At 45.2% G+C, this 13,212-nt stretch overlaps 1 protein-coding gene across 3 annotated transcripts in view; it reads right to left on the bottom strand.

The window, feature by feature from the left end:
- SIPA1L3 (signal induced proliferation associated 1 like 3) overlaps positions 1–13,212 on the bottom strand; it is a 112,215-nt gene that overhangs the window by 76,445 nt on the left and 22,558 nt on the right. For all 3 annotated transcript variants that reach the window (XM_073322302.1, XM_073322304.1, XM_073322303.1), the window contains exon 2: positions 3,899–3,996. The gene's annotated coding sequence lies outside the window, so the exon portion shown is untranslated. The remainder of the gene's footprint in view (positions 1–3,898; positions 3,997–13,212) is intronic.

Genomic DNA, 13,212 nt, shown 5'->3' with positions numbered 1-13,212 from the left:
CATGCCCACGGACCCCGCTGGAGCCGCAGGACTCCAATTGCATAAGAAACTGCAGTGCACAGGAAGCTCCTTTCAGAGCTGCTGGCCGGAGAGCTTTTGTTTTGGCTCTTTGGTCTTGTCCAGGATACGTTATGTTCCCCACTACAGGTCACCTGCTGTGCACCCACATCTCGTCCCACTCATGCCCCAGGGCCAGGCAGCATGAGGTATTTTTAGTTGGATTGGAGGCCAGAGTAACAAAGCCACCAGGGGTGTGAACAGATACTTCAGGCCTTTGTTTGAAGAGGCAGAGAAAGGTGCAAGCGTCCGAAGGCAATAATTGTTCCCCATTACAGCACCACTTTCCATGTCATGTCAGAGCAGCCGCACCGGACACAGCAAGGCAAGAGGGCCACTGGCTCCCTGCTGGCCATTGCCCAGCGAGCTGCTCTCACTGGGGGGAGGGGGCAGTTTTTACACCTCTCTCTGCTGTGCGATTTCTAAGGCACTATCTCCCGGCAGCCCCCGGGACAGGCTGTGATTCCTGACCGTGGGCCTCTGAGCGCCACACCCATACAAGCAAACAGCCACTCCGCTGCATTGTCGGGGCTGTAGTTCCATTCCTAAATGGGGGCCGAGACCTCATCTTGTACCATTTCAGAGGCCCCCAATCCTACCAGCAGGGTATGCCGGTCCTTGAGTACCACAGATAAACCATCAGTGCTTTTAGATAACCTGGACCGGCCAGGACCAATCAGAGACCCACCCAAACTAAGAAATGCTCTTCACTCGGACACAAGCCATGAAGGGGGAGTAATTCTCTCCATTGCAGGAATCACTGGGTGCATTTCCATTTCTCTGGCCTGTGCTATCCAGGAGCCAGGCTAAATGATCAGAGCAGTCCCTTCTGCCCTTAAAGTTTATGCAGTGGGTGCCTAACTCCTTTGAGTGCCTTTGAAAAATCCTAGCTAAGATGCATAAAGGAGGGAGGCTGAGGGATACGACAGACAGCCCTGGCAATGAACTCTCAGACGTGCTGTGTGACTGGACAGAGGAGTAAGGCTACGATTCTGTAATACATTTATCTGCACATGAAGCATCCCGGGAGTAAATCTGTAAAATTCCATCAGCAACCAGGCAACATGCCTCTGATTAAGCTGCTTGGTTTGTTGCAGGGCATGTTACCGGGAGGTTTGTAACATTTTCTCTCCCTCCATTTTAGAGTCTCAGACCCATTTGTTTGTCTCCAGAACAGCCTATCTACCTAAAAGACCAAGCCAAACCCGCTGTGGCTTTGGAGTCGGATTCAGAAGGGCAGCTGCTGCATCTCCCTGCTCCAGTTCACATGGACGAGAAACCCTTGCCAAGACGTTGGGGGTTTTTTAAACAGTCAAGGCAAGAGATGGAAACAGCAGTTTCCTTAGCCAGGAGAGGCAGAGCTCCTTACACAGCTGCTGAAGTCTGTGGATTAACTGCCTGATACAGGAAATTATGTCGATAATGCTGGATTAAAACAGTACTAAGGAAGTGGGAAGATGAGGCGAGTGCAGTGAAATGGGAGCCGATATTGGACTCCTGGTGCTGGTCACTGGGCTTGGTTCTCTCAGAACTACCAGGGACCAGCCATTAAACCCTGTAAAACTGGGGAGAAATTGGCATGCAAACCCTTCCAAGCCCCAGTACCATAAAACCTCAGCATCTGCAAACTCTGTGTACATACAATGCCTAGCACAATGGGGCCCTGCTCCCAGCTGTAGCCTCTGGATGTTACTGTAATACAAATTTATTAAATTATGGTTATACTAAGGTTAGGGGGAAAAGAAAAAATCTTTTGATTAGCCCAAGAAAACCTGCTTTCTGCAATACACTTCTGATTTCACAGAGAACACTAACACAGTCCAACACTACCACTTAATGTTCTCTTTCCCCTTAGGAAAGTCACGGACTCTCTCTGTGCTCGCCGCCCCCCTGCGAAATGGGGACAGCAATCCTTCGTTTGTCTTGTCTGTTTCGATGGTGTGCTCTTCTGGCAGGCGCTGTCCCTCACTGTGTGCCTGTTCGGCTCTGACCTGAGCTGGGCACTCCAGTGCTAACTGTCACACAAATAACACACCTTGACTCACTAAAAAAGGGCATTGAGAGGAAAGCCTTTGTGTCCCGCTCAGTAATGCCACATTCTACTGGCTTTCCCCTAGTCACACCCGCACTACAAAATTCACACACCAACAGCCCACAACAGCCATGAGTGCAACTGAGCCAGAAATTCAGAGCTGGGCGTGAAATGTAGCCCGCTGAGTCTAGAGACTGCAGCACAACCAGTACAGGTCATTTTCCACTAGACAAAGTCCTCCCAGGGAAAGGGAGGAGGCAGAGTTTGGCTTAAAACAGAAGAGCTGGAAAATGAACACATTTGAAATGTAAGCAGTAACCCCTTTGCTGAACTGTATGCTGCTTAACACAAAAGTAAAGAAAGCAACTTACAACAAGGACAAAACTGAAACAAGACAGATGCCTATAGTAACGTGGCTGGCTCCTGTCAGCTAAAATTCAAAACACCTACCTTTCTGCCCGTTGTGAAAGGTCAGCGAACATGTTCCGTGCAGGTCTGATTCCCAAGCCTGGAAACAAGTGCCATCCCCTGGCTGCCAGGACGGTCAGGAACGGCGTTCCTTCACAATTCCCACATTGTGAGCCAAAAGCACAATGCTGGGCTACCGCTGAAAACAGCCAGACAATACACAAAGAAGAGCCCCGTTTGTCACTGATCAGTGGGGCACTCCTGAACGCAGCAAAACAAGGACACCAGTCAACTCAATGAGCAAACCCAAATCAAAACCAAATTAAAGGCTCACAGAGAAACATTACCAATTAGACACAAAGGCAAGTCTGCTGCCTGGAGACAGCATGCTTTGCATGCTGCATCTCTGTCGGGCCTGGAGTGCAGATGTTTTGGTGCGGAGTTCTCGGCTCTTCATGTGCAAATTTCAGTGCAGAATACTTAGCTATAACTAAGCCTACGCTCGCTGGGATTTTACCTGCACTGGTTAATTTCATTTTTCTGTCTATCACAGAATGCCCATGCAGCACTGCTGCACAACCACGGACATCAGCTGGAGATGTAGGATACTCGCCACTTCTGAAAAAATTCAAAGCCAAAGTGTCAAATTGGGGACCCAAAAAATCACAGGCCACTTTGAAAATATGGGTCAAAGTAGCTGGCCCAAGTTCCTGAAGTGAGTCAGCAAAATAGCCAGCAATGTAGCCAGGAGTTTCCAGCACTCTGGTCTATGCTGCCCCCTTAGACTGAGAGCCAAGTATAAGCATACACTGAATTTATTATAACCATCTTTTAACATCTTCCAATTTTACTCCTGTTTATCTGAACAGCAGTTAAAACTCCAGAGGGAAATATTAACTCCTACTGGGCTACGAACAACCTGTCAATTACTAACAAAGTTAGTTAAAAATGATCATCATCATCATCCCCCACATTAGCGTCATGTTTAAATATTTTAGTATGAAGCTTTACATTTCTCCTCATTGTAAGACAGACTCATTTGTATTAACCTCCTAAAACATTTGGCTGCAAGCCCAACAAAATAATTCCCCTCAACAGAGCCAGAGCGGCAGGGGTTGGAATCCTTCAGGCATTTGAGGGCAGAGCGTGGCCCATACCCGTGGCTCAGGTTCAGAATCCACGGAAGCATTACATAAACTTGCTGAAAACTTAAGATGCAACAGTTACCTCAACTATGTTGCCTAATTATGGAGGATTATAATGTCTTTCTCTACATGCAGTTGAAGAGACCTGCATTCCATTTTTTAGTCTCATGAGATGCAGAAGGGTGGAGATTTTACCTCTGCAGATACTAGAGTTTATACCATAATACTGACAGAAAGGGCCTTTGCAGGTACATACAATATATGGCTTGCTGTAGCATGTCATTCCCTCCGGCCTTAGGAGCGTGGTCTCTGTAACTCAGGCTATCTCAGGAGAAGATGAGCCATGGCAAGCTTCTGAAAGAGAAAGATGGATTGTGTGTAAACTAGAGGCTAAAAGACTTAGGACCTGCTCTTGCATGATGCTCTGACGGCCCTCAGAGGATTGGGCTGTGAATATCTACGCTGGAGCTACTTTCAGAAGTAGCCTCATTGTTTGTAAACTGTGTGAGCAAGTTACCCAAGGAAGCGTATCACGGGCGTCACTCCCTAGGCCTTACTGCTAACAGGACAACTCCGAGCTTCACGACAAGCGCAGACATCCACACAGAGTGCAGACATCCACAAATAAAGGTTCCACCAGACTCCTCGCTGTTTTTGTGGATACCCACTGATACACAGAGCTAACACTTTGATCTCTGCTGGTCACCGCCAGCCCTTCATTCTGAGCCATTCAAGTCTTCACGTCGCAACGTGAGTGACCCAGCATCCCCCTGGAGCGCAGGGTGCTAGTACCTACGACATGGAGGCCCAGCCAACCCAAACAGCCGCCCAGGCTGTGTAGACAAGGATGGAGTGTGCAGGAACCTGACTGAAAGGAACGTATACTGCAGCTTGTAACTAATCCTTTCAGCAAAGAGCTTCTGAACACCCTCGCCCCCGGGGCCGGACGCCCAGTGAAGACCTGCTTTCAGTCGAAAGAAACAAGACAAATGGCATCGTAAAGAGAGAAGTTAAAGTGAGCTGCTTTTGCTGTTTTAGAGAACTGACTAGGATTCCTATCAGAGGTAGTAACCCTATTACAACGCAATGTACTTAAATGCAGCCCGAAATGTATTAACCTTAGGGTGAGGCCTGAAGATCTATTAATGATTATGTATAAACAGGTCCAATTTTCAACACTAATTCCTCATAATTATTGACTCCCACATCTTGGTTCACACACCGAGGAGGAAAGGTCAATGCTAGTATTCCAAGATGATAAACACACACTCCTGTATATACAGCTGAAAGATCAACTGGAATCGACTAGCTCCGTGGCCGAACCCCCTGAACTGCAAACAGCAGCATTCCTGGAAATAAGAACTGCAAGTGCTTCCTCTGTTTAAATGTCTCAGGAGTACAGAATCCTTTTTACATATGCTGCATTTTTAACCCTTTTTAGTTAACTGACTTGCCATCTGAAAAAGTGATTTTTTTTTAGAAGGCATACTAATTTAAGAACTACATCACATATTAACCCAGAAGCACCTTAGGAAATAAAACCATGCAGAGATTTATAATGCCAAGTACCTTTTTCAAGAAATATTCAAGACCAAAACTAGAAGACTTTAATCTTATTGCACCTTTAACACAGTCACAGTTGCCACCAAAGCCTCCATAACCACAATCTGGATTGTGAAACAAACTTCTTTAATGGCTATATTTCTTCTAAAAAGGGATCTGAATGTTGGTTAAGGCAACAACTCTGGTGCGTGTGTGAAATGCACAGCCATTTCAGACACTAAATTGTTTAGTTCTTTCTGAGAATGCTCTCGTGCCATTTAAATTGTCAGAATAGTGTATCCTGTGCAAACCTTTCAGAGAGCCAGGAATCAGGAATTCTGTCTTGAATAGAAGTGAAACCAAACAATTCTATTTACCCAGATTTCATGCATCAAATGAAACATGAATGGTGGGGGGATACTTTGGAGAACCTCACCAACCAGGTGATCCAGCACAGTTTAGTTTCCATCATGTAAAAAAAAACCTGTTAGCCAAAAACCAATAACTTACAAGAATAACTGCTGCAAAGGGACAAATGAACAGAAGAGAACTAAACCAGCAAAGAGGGGAAAACCCGATCAGCCTCTCTGTAACTGACCTGGAACACCGGAGTGATATTCTTCAGGGCACTTGATCAGCCAGCAAAACAGCAGCAGACGAAACCTAGCACTGGCAACATCTTTATTTCAAAGCTGCTCTGATAAGTGCATCCCTTCAATCAAACCTAAAATTCATCAGAACATTTTTTCCTTTTCTTCACCTCTAGACTTTTATTGTGCCTTATGCTACCAGAATGACAAACATTGATTGATAAATAGCAAATGTCTGACCACATGAGTGGAGGAAAACACGAAGTCAAAATATTTTCTCATTACAGACAGAAAAAGGTGATCACTCATTTCACCCGAGAGCCGTTAGATAGACTAGGTGAGTTCCCGCACCACCAAAACTTCTCCTAGACCTACTTCCTAGAGATCTTTCTGCACATACTCTAGAATAGAGCCCTGCAAGGGACAATTCTTTAATCCTGCTCCCGCTATTATGGCAGCAGGCCCCGCAGGACCCGCGTAGACATGAAAGTGGACATGGAGCAACTGTTCACCGTGACCACTGGCATCCATCGGAGAGGAACAAATTAACTAAAGCAACTCTACCAGCCCCATGAGATCTTGCAGGCAAGTCTGATGCACTTCCTGGTTGTCTCTGTCAAAGGGCTTTTGGGTAAAAACCAGATCTTAAACTAAGATCTTTTCTTCCATAGCTTTCCCATGTGCACTTGGGAAAGCCTCTTCAGCTTCGTGCAAAATGGGAACAGCCCTGTCCGAGGTCCCTCTCTGGTGTTGAGACCCTACATTGGGAAGCTCTCCACGTCAAATTATTAATACACATTGTGCAAAAAGTCTGTTTAAGTAGTGTTACAGCTGTGAGAAAGCAAACAAAAGTAAATAGATAATGAAGGCTGGAATGCTGGCCATGCCCTGTGCAGTGTTTGTCTATTTGTCCAGTTGAAGACATACACAGTAGATTAATGTTCTGCCTGATTGTAATGGTCTCATTACTTTAGAAAACCAGGAACTTGTTCTACTAGCACTAATAGAAGTACTAAACTTGTCAAAAATACCTCGTGTTAAAAGTCTATGATGACAATGCACAAGTGTGCGGCCTTTTTTTTTTTTTTAAAAAAAGACTGTAATACAGCTGCAAGATTAACTTGTAAACTATTTAACATGGCATATAACCTGAATTGAACACATTTAATTCAAATTTCATTCCCTGTTTATTCAGGGTCAGGTTTCTTGTTTGATCACTTATGAGTTGCAGTTCAGCAGCCTGGGGAACAATTAATTTGGTTAGCAAGAGATACAAGCAAACGTATCCAGCCTCCCTTCCATTTGATTTTCAAGAGACTTCCCCATAGTTTAAAATATCTTATAGCTGAGCAGCTTGGTATTTTTCAAGCCTTATATTCCAAAGTGCTATCAAATTTATTTGAGCATAAGCTTTCATGAGCTACAGCTCACTTCATCGGATGCATTCAGTTTTCCACTGCATGCATCTGATGAAGTGAGCTGTAGCTCACGAAAGCTTATGCTCAAATAAAATTTGTTAATCTCTAAGGTGCCACGAGTCCTCCTGTTCTTTTTGCGAATACAGACTAACACGGCTGCTACTCTGAAACCTGTCAAAGTTCTATGTTACAGTTAACACACATCTTCCCTGAGTGTATATTTAGGAAATAAAACATTTTTATCCCAAAATACATTGTTTATCAGGTGAAAAGTGAAAGCTGCCTTCTGAAAGGCATCCCTGGATCGACAGCACAAGCTCACGAGCCTGTCTTTGGAAAGACCCTTTTTTTCCCTACATGAATAGTTATCAGAGTAACAGCCGTGTTACTCTGTATTCGCAAAAAGAAAAGGAGTACTTGTGGCACCTTAGAGACTAACCAATTTATTAGAGCTCACGAAAGCTTATGCTCTAATAAATTGGTTAGTCTCTAAGGTGCCACAAGTACTCCTTTTCTTTTTATAAATAGTTATGTTTGTCCACCTACAGCAAAGAGATCACCAAGAAGAACAGGTGTTCCTTTCAGCACCAAATCTCAGATTCTATTGTGGGCAAACTACAACCTGGAGGTGGTGTGTATCTCCCTACATGTGTAAATAAAGCCACACACATCTGCCCCCCCCCCATCACAATTCCACCTTTAAAAAACAGCAGCATGTCTAAGATGCTGCTACAGTGAAGGTAATTACAGCTGCAGTTGGAATACAGTAGAACCCCTTTATCACTCAAGACAACTATCCCACTGCCAGAGAAAGCTTTATTGGAATGCGCACACAAGTATCGTTACTGAACCATGAAGTGGCTGCTAAGGGGCTTAGAACACATGAGGGAACAGCACACTGGCCCAGCCAACCAACCTGCCCTGGTGCTGCTCCATTTCTCCCACTTCCCCAGATCCTCCCCTCTCTCAGACTCATCTACACTCAGTCCCCGACAAGGTAAACAGGGAAACTCCAGCCAAACATGTTAATATTTTTAAAGTGTCCCTCTCTCTACCCACACCACCCTAACCCACACCAAAACTCACTATCCACCGGCCTGCACCATGACTGATGAGATGGAAGGAGCCTTTTCCAGCAGTCCTGTCAACTCTTATGTCTTGGCTTCAAGAGAACTCAGGAGCCTGGCTTGGCAAGGACCCCCCCGGCCTCATTCCCAGCCAGATGACTTTATTACAAGCGAGAACACTCCCTACACATTTAATGAACAGCGGCAGAAAAACACAGAGCAGCTTTAAACACTCTCCCACAGACACTCCTAGGTAAACTGGAGCAAGCATAAAAGATTTACAGCAGCATTAATTATTCATTTGGTAGTGATACATTCGTATGTGTGCTGGAGAGACTGGAAAAACCTCTAGGGAATTCTGCAGGGATCTGAATAGCGGCCTGGCCACGACGTGTCCATGTAAAACAACAGCAGCTATGCTCCCCAGTTGTAGGTGAATGCACAATAGGCCAAACTCTGCAATCAATGGGACTGGCAGAGGGGTTCAAGTCAGTGCAGAAATTAGCTCAGAAACAGCCACCTCGTTGTCCCACGCCAAACAGTAAGCTATAGCATACCTAACAAAGTCTTGTCCAGTAGTCGCAAAAAGAAAAGGAGTACTTGTGGCACCTTAGAGACTAACCAATTTATTTGAGCATACAAGTCCTCCTTTTCTTTTTGCGACTACAGACTCACACGGCTGCTACTCTGAAACTTGTGCAGTTGTGTTTTTTTAAGTATCCATTGGAGGCAGTACAATCTAGTAGATAGGATACTGGGCTTCTATTCCCAGCTCTGCCACTGGCTTGCTGTGTGATCTTGGGCAAGTCACATCATTTCTCTGGGCCTCAGTTTCCCTTCCCCACTCTTCCATCTGGTCTAGCACTCGTGAAAGCACTTTTGGGCAGGGTCTGTATGAATATGTGCAGAGCCTAGCACAATGGGGTCCCAATCCTGGTTGGAGGTCCGGGTGCTACTTTAACAAACTATTAACAACAGATCCCTTAGCACAGCAGGTACTTAGAAAGATGCTTCTGCCAGGAACCATGTATTTAGCCAATGTGAGACCCATTGAGTAAGCTTCTGAAATTGTTTAAAGTCATCAACCGGAGGAGGTGGCGGTGACATCACCACCTCATCTAGTGAGGGCGAGGAGATGGGGTTTTGTCAGTTCACATTCAAAACCAGCGAGTGAGTATTTAGCCGCTGCGGCACATTAGGCCGACACTGGCAGTGCTGGTGGGACAATGGCTGGAGGCTCAACACGCACGGGTCAGTTTCCCTGCCTCTGTGGAAGGATGTCGGGGAAGAGTGCTGCACGGAAGTCAAGGGTGGACGGGGTAGAGCAAAGGGAGGGGGAACCACCTCTGGAACTTTAGCAAAGCAACAGATGATTCAATGACACAGCAGCCATGTTGGCTCCCACTGGCTTGGAGCTTCTCTACCCACACAGCTGCATTGGTTCACAGTAAACTTTTAAACCAGCTTGGTTAATCTGGTGCAGGAGGCTGAGTGGACACTCTGATTTCAGTTTAAACCAGGCTTAGTTTGGTTTAGCTCAAATCAATTAGGAAGAAAGTTAGACTAAACCTAAAGAAGCCGTTCTTAACTGAAATCAGAGTCTCCAGATGGGGCTTTGCATCGGTTTAAACTAAACTGGTGTAGGTTTGCGAATAGACAAGACACTGGGCTCTAACCTACTAATAGCACTCTTTAGAAGGCAGTGGGCCTGATTCTCCTCTGCCTTGCACCTCGATGCAAAGTGTGGTATTCCGATGTGACAGCTTATTACTCCTACTTTGTGCGGGTGTAAATGCCTGCACATAGTGCAGGGCAGCAGAGACTCAGGCCCACTGTTTAGCGAGGACATTTGATTGGTCTGCAGACATTTTTTTACAATGAGATGTTAACAAGAATTGTCTGCTCAAGAGTTGTTTTGCGCAGCGGTAGCTAGGCTGGTGCGCTGCACTGGTGTAAAAAATGATTTGTGCTGGTGCTTTTCGCACCCTTGCAGTGACATTTGTGCAACAGCAAACCTGTGTGGACAAGCACACAAAGAGATACACATAACCCACCCCTGCATTTTAGCCTATGCCTTTTTAACACTCTGATCACCCCCTGAAATATACTGACCAATTAGAAACACCAAGTTAGTTTGTATGTTGCATTAACACAAGGAGCACAACAAGAAAGTGGAGTTTTCATTTCCTACAAAATGCGCAGTGGAGGGTGTTTTCCCTTAGGTTTATGGAAAGCTTGATTCAATCATTTTAAAGAGCTCAAAATGAAACTAAGATGTATAAATTCATTGTGATTATGGATCTCACTCAGCGCAGAACCAGCCTGCTCTAGAAAGCTCTGAAAGATCCCAGACTTCAAAAGCTACCAGATTAGGTCTCCCAGAATTTAACATCTCCTCAATGAGGTCACCTTCTCTGAAAAGGCTGTTTATTAAATTGTATTGCTTTATCTGCTTAAGGAAGTTGGCAGCCAAGGCACTCCCCTCCTTTCAGCACAGAACTAGGAGTAAACCCCACCCAATCTTCCATCTCCCACACTCACTCATTTGTGTATTCCAATTTCTCACTAGGAAGCATGGACCTATGTCCCTATCCTATACTTAACCAGTAAGGTTAAGTGGAGAAAATAAAGAACGTAGTCCATGAGAAATGTGTCCTGCCATTTGCTCCGGAGTTGGTGGCAGCTGCAACTTCAAATCTGAAATCAGGATCGAGCCCTTTTCTAGGTAAAGTACTAACTAAAAATGCACTGAGTTAAATTGGTAAAAAGCCTTGGGCAGGGGGAGGGAGTATTCTGAGTGCAACAGCAAGCAGACAGAGCAGATATTTCGGCAAGATACCCAGGCACTGACATGTGCACTTCAAAAACTCTTCTAGTTTGGGGGAAAACATTTTAATTATTAACCACAGACCTTTTGATAAACAGCACTAGAATTTTTATGCCTCTAACAGAAAGCTCTACAGAGCACATGCAGAATATATTTTTAACCTTCCTTTAGCCCTCAGTGGAAAAGTGTTTGTAGTCCAAACTGAAGGAAAAATAAAGTCAAGCCTTCTTCCTTTTTAAACGAAAAGGGGGAAGGAGAAACCCTTATCTAGGAATGAAACAAATGTATTGTTTCTTTTTTTGTGACATAAATTATCTCGATAAAAGAAAAACCAGTATGGATGTGGATCAAAGTGATCCAGTCTCACAAAGAACGGCTTTTATCAAATATGAATTGTAAAAATCAGTGTTGTAGAAAGAAAATACAGCCCTGTTTGAAGTAGTCACGTGGAAAACCTAATCTGGCCACAGAAGGCCAACCCCTATCAACAGGGAATTCAGATTATTACAGACTACTGCATCTCAGTTTAACAATTCATTCAGCCCCACAGGGATTCATTCAATTGTCACAAGCTCCAGGATGCCTTCCTTATGATAGAGCTACTTTTGGAATTAGCCTCAGCAGCCCATGAAAATATATCCCAGAGGTTTGTTTTCATACCCTGTTTGTAAAGTAAACTGCAGCTAGCCTAGCTGGGGCAAGAGAGCACAGATATGAACCATGTACCCTTTTGAATATTTCAAGAGCATTTACAGGGACAATGTCAGGGCTAGCGAGCTTAAAATTAGACCTGCCAACTTCATGTTGGCCCCCAGAGGTGCCTGTAACCCATTGCTCTGATCAGAAGGCTCCCTCTTCCCTTCTGAGCAACCAGGCAGTTGAAATTCCCAAGAGTTTCAGCAGACAGCAAAGTGGGATCAATTTTGCCACGAGAGGCAGGAGGGAGGGTTCAATCTGCAACGGCAACCAAGACCTACCCCTTGTGGGAGCGGGAGAAGAGGTTGCTGGCGTTTTAGATACTGCTGCAGCCTTGGCTTGGGAAGAGGAGAGATTTCATTTTTTAAAATGACAGGTTACACATGGAGATTCTCAGTACCCACAACATCCCATCGAGGGCCAGATCCTTAGGTGAGGGAAATGGGCCCTGCTTCATTGACTTAAGGTGTGCCCATGTGTACCAGGTGAGGATCTGACCTGTGCCCCTCAAATCTATTGTTTGTGAACGACCAAACAATCTGAACGCTGTGCCAGAGCCTTCTGGAGCCCAAGATGTCTAGTTCTGATGGGACATCACTTTACTGGGGCAACAAATGGCTTCTGGGTAACTTCTCCAAAAGTTCCACAAGGCAGACAGCTGCACACAAACTACAACTGTCCTGTTTCATTCCCAAGGAATAGAAAGAGGTGCCTCTGCTTAGCATACTTGCAAAGACAAGCCCTCAGATATCACCACGTATGGAAAGAACACAGTTGGTTTTACAGACAAGGCCCAGGCTGCGATAATTGCTTCTTGTAGGATGAAATTATTCCATAGCAGAAACTCAGCAAAGGAGAACAGCTGTTCTGCAAGGGGAAGGGTTTCTAATTTCACTAAGACCCAAATTCTGAATACATTATTGCAAAAAGCCTTATAAAACGTGTGTGTTATGTTTACAGGAAAGCTGAGCAGGTCTCTCCTGCACCTTCAGCTCTGCTTTGAAGTTCTCTACCTAGGAACATCTGCAAGATATTCCTAGTCTGTTCGTCTGAGTCCGTCTATGGCCCCAGTACCGTAATAACTGAGTGCCGCATAGACTGTAATATACTTATCCTCATACTCACGTCAGGCAGTATCCCCATTGTACAGATGGGGGACCAAGACACAGAGAGGCTAAGTGAGCTGCCCACTGTCACAAGGGGAGTCTGTGGCGGAGCAGGGGATTCGAACCCATGTCTCAAGTCCCAGGCTAGTGCTCTAACCACTGGGCCATCCTTCCTCTTAGTCAGGGCACCCGGAATTCTATGGCACTTAGAGGCTAGGTTGCAATAAACTTGTAAGTCGTGATGGCAGCCAAAGGACAGTCACTAGTGCCAACTTAGTGAATTCACACACACCCCTTATTCTAAATCAAACGGCCATTTCCCTC

This window comes from Lepidochelys kempii, chromosome 23 (genome assembly GCF_965140265.1).
Source record: "Lepidochelys kempii isolate rLepKem1 chromosome 23, rLepKem1.hap2, whole genome shotgun sequence".
In the NCBI taxonomy this organism is placed as follows: domain Eukaryota; kingdom Metazoa; phylum Chordata; order Testudines; family Cheloniidae; genus Lepidochelys; species Lepidochelys kempii.
This window is presented reverse-complemented; position numbering and strand designations above follow the sequence as displayed.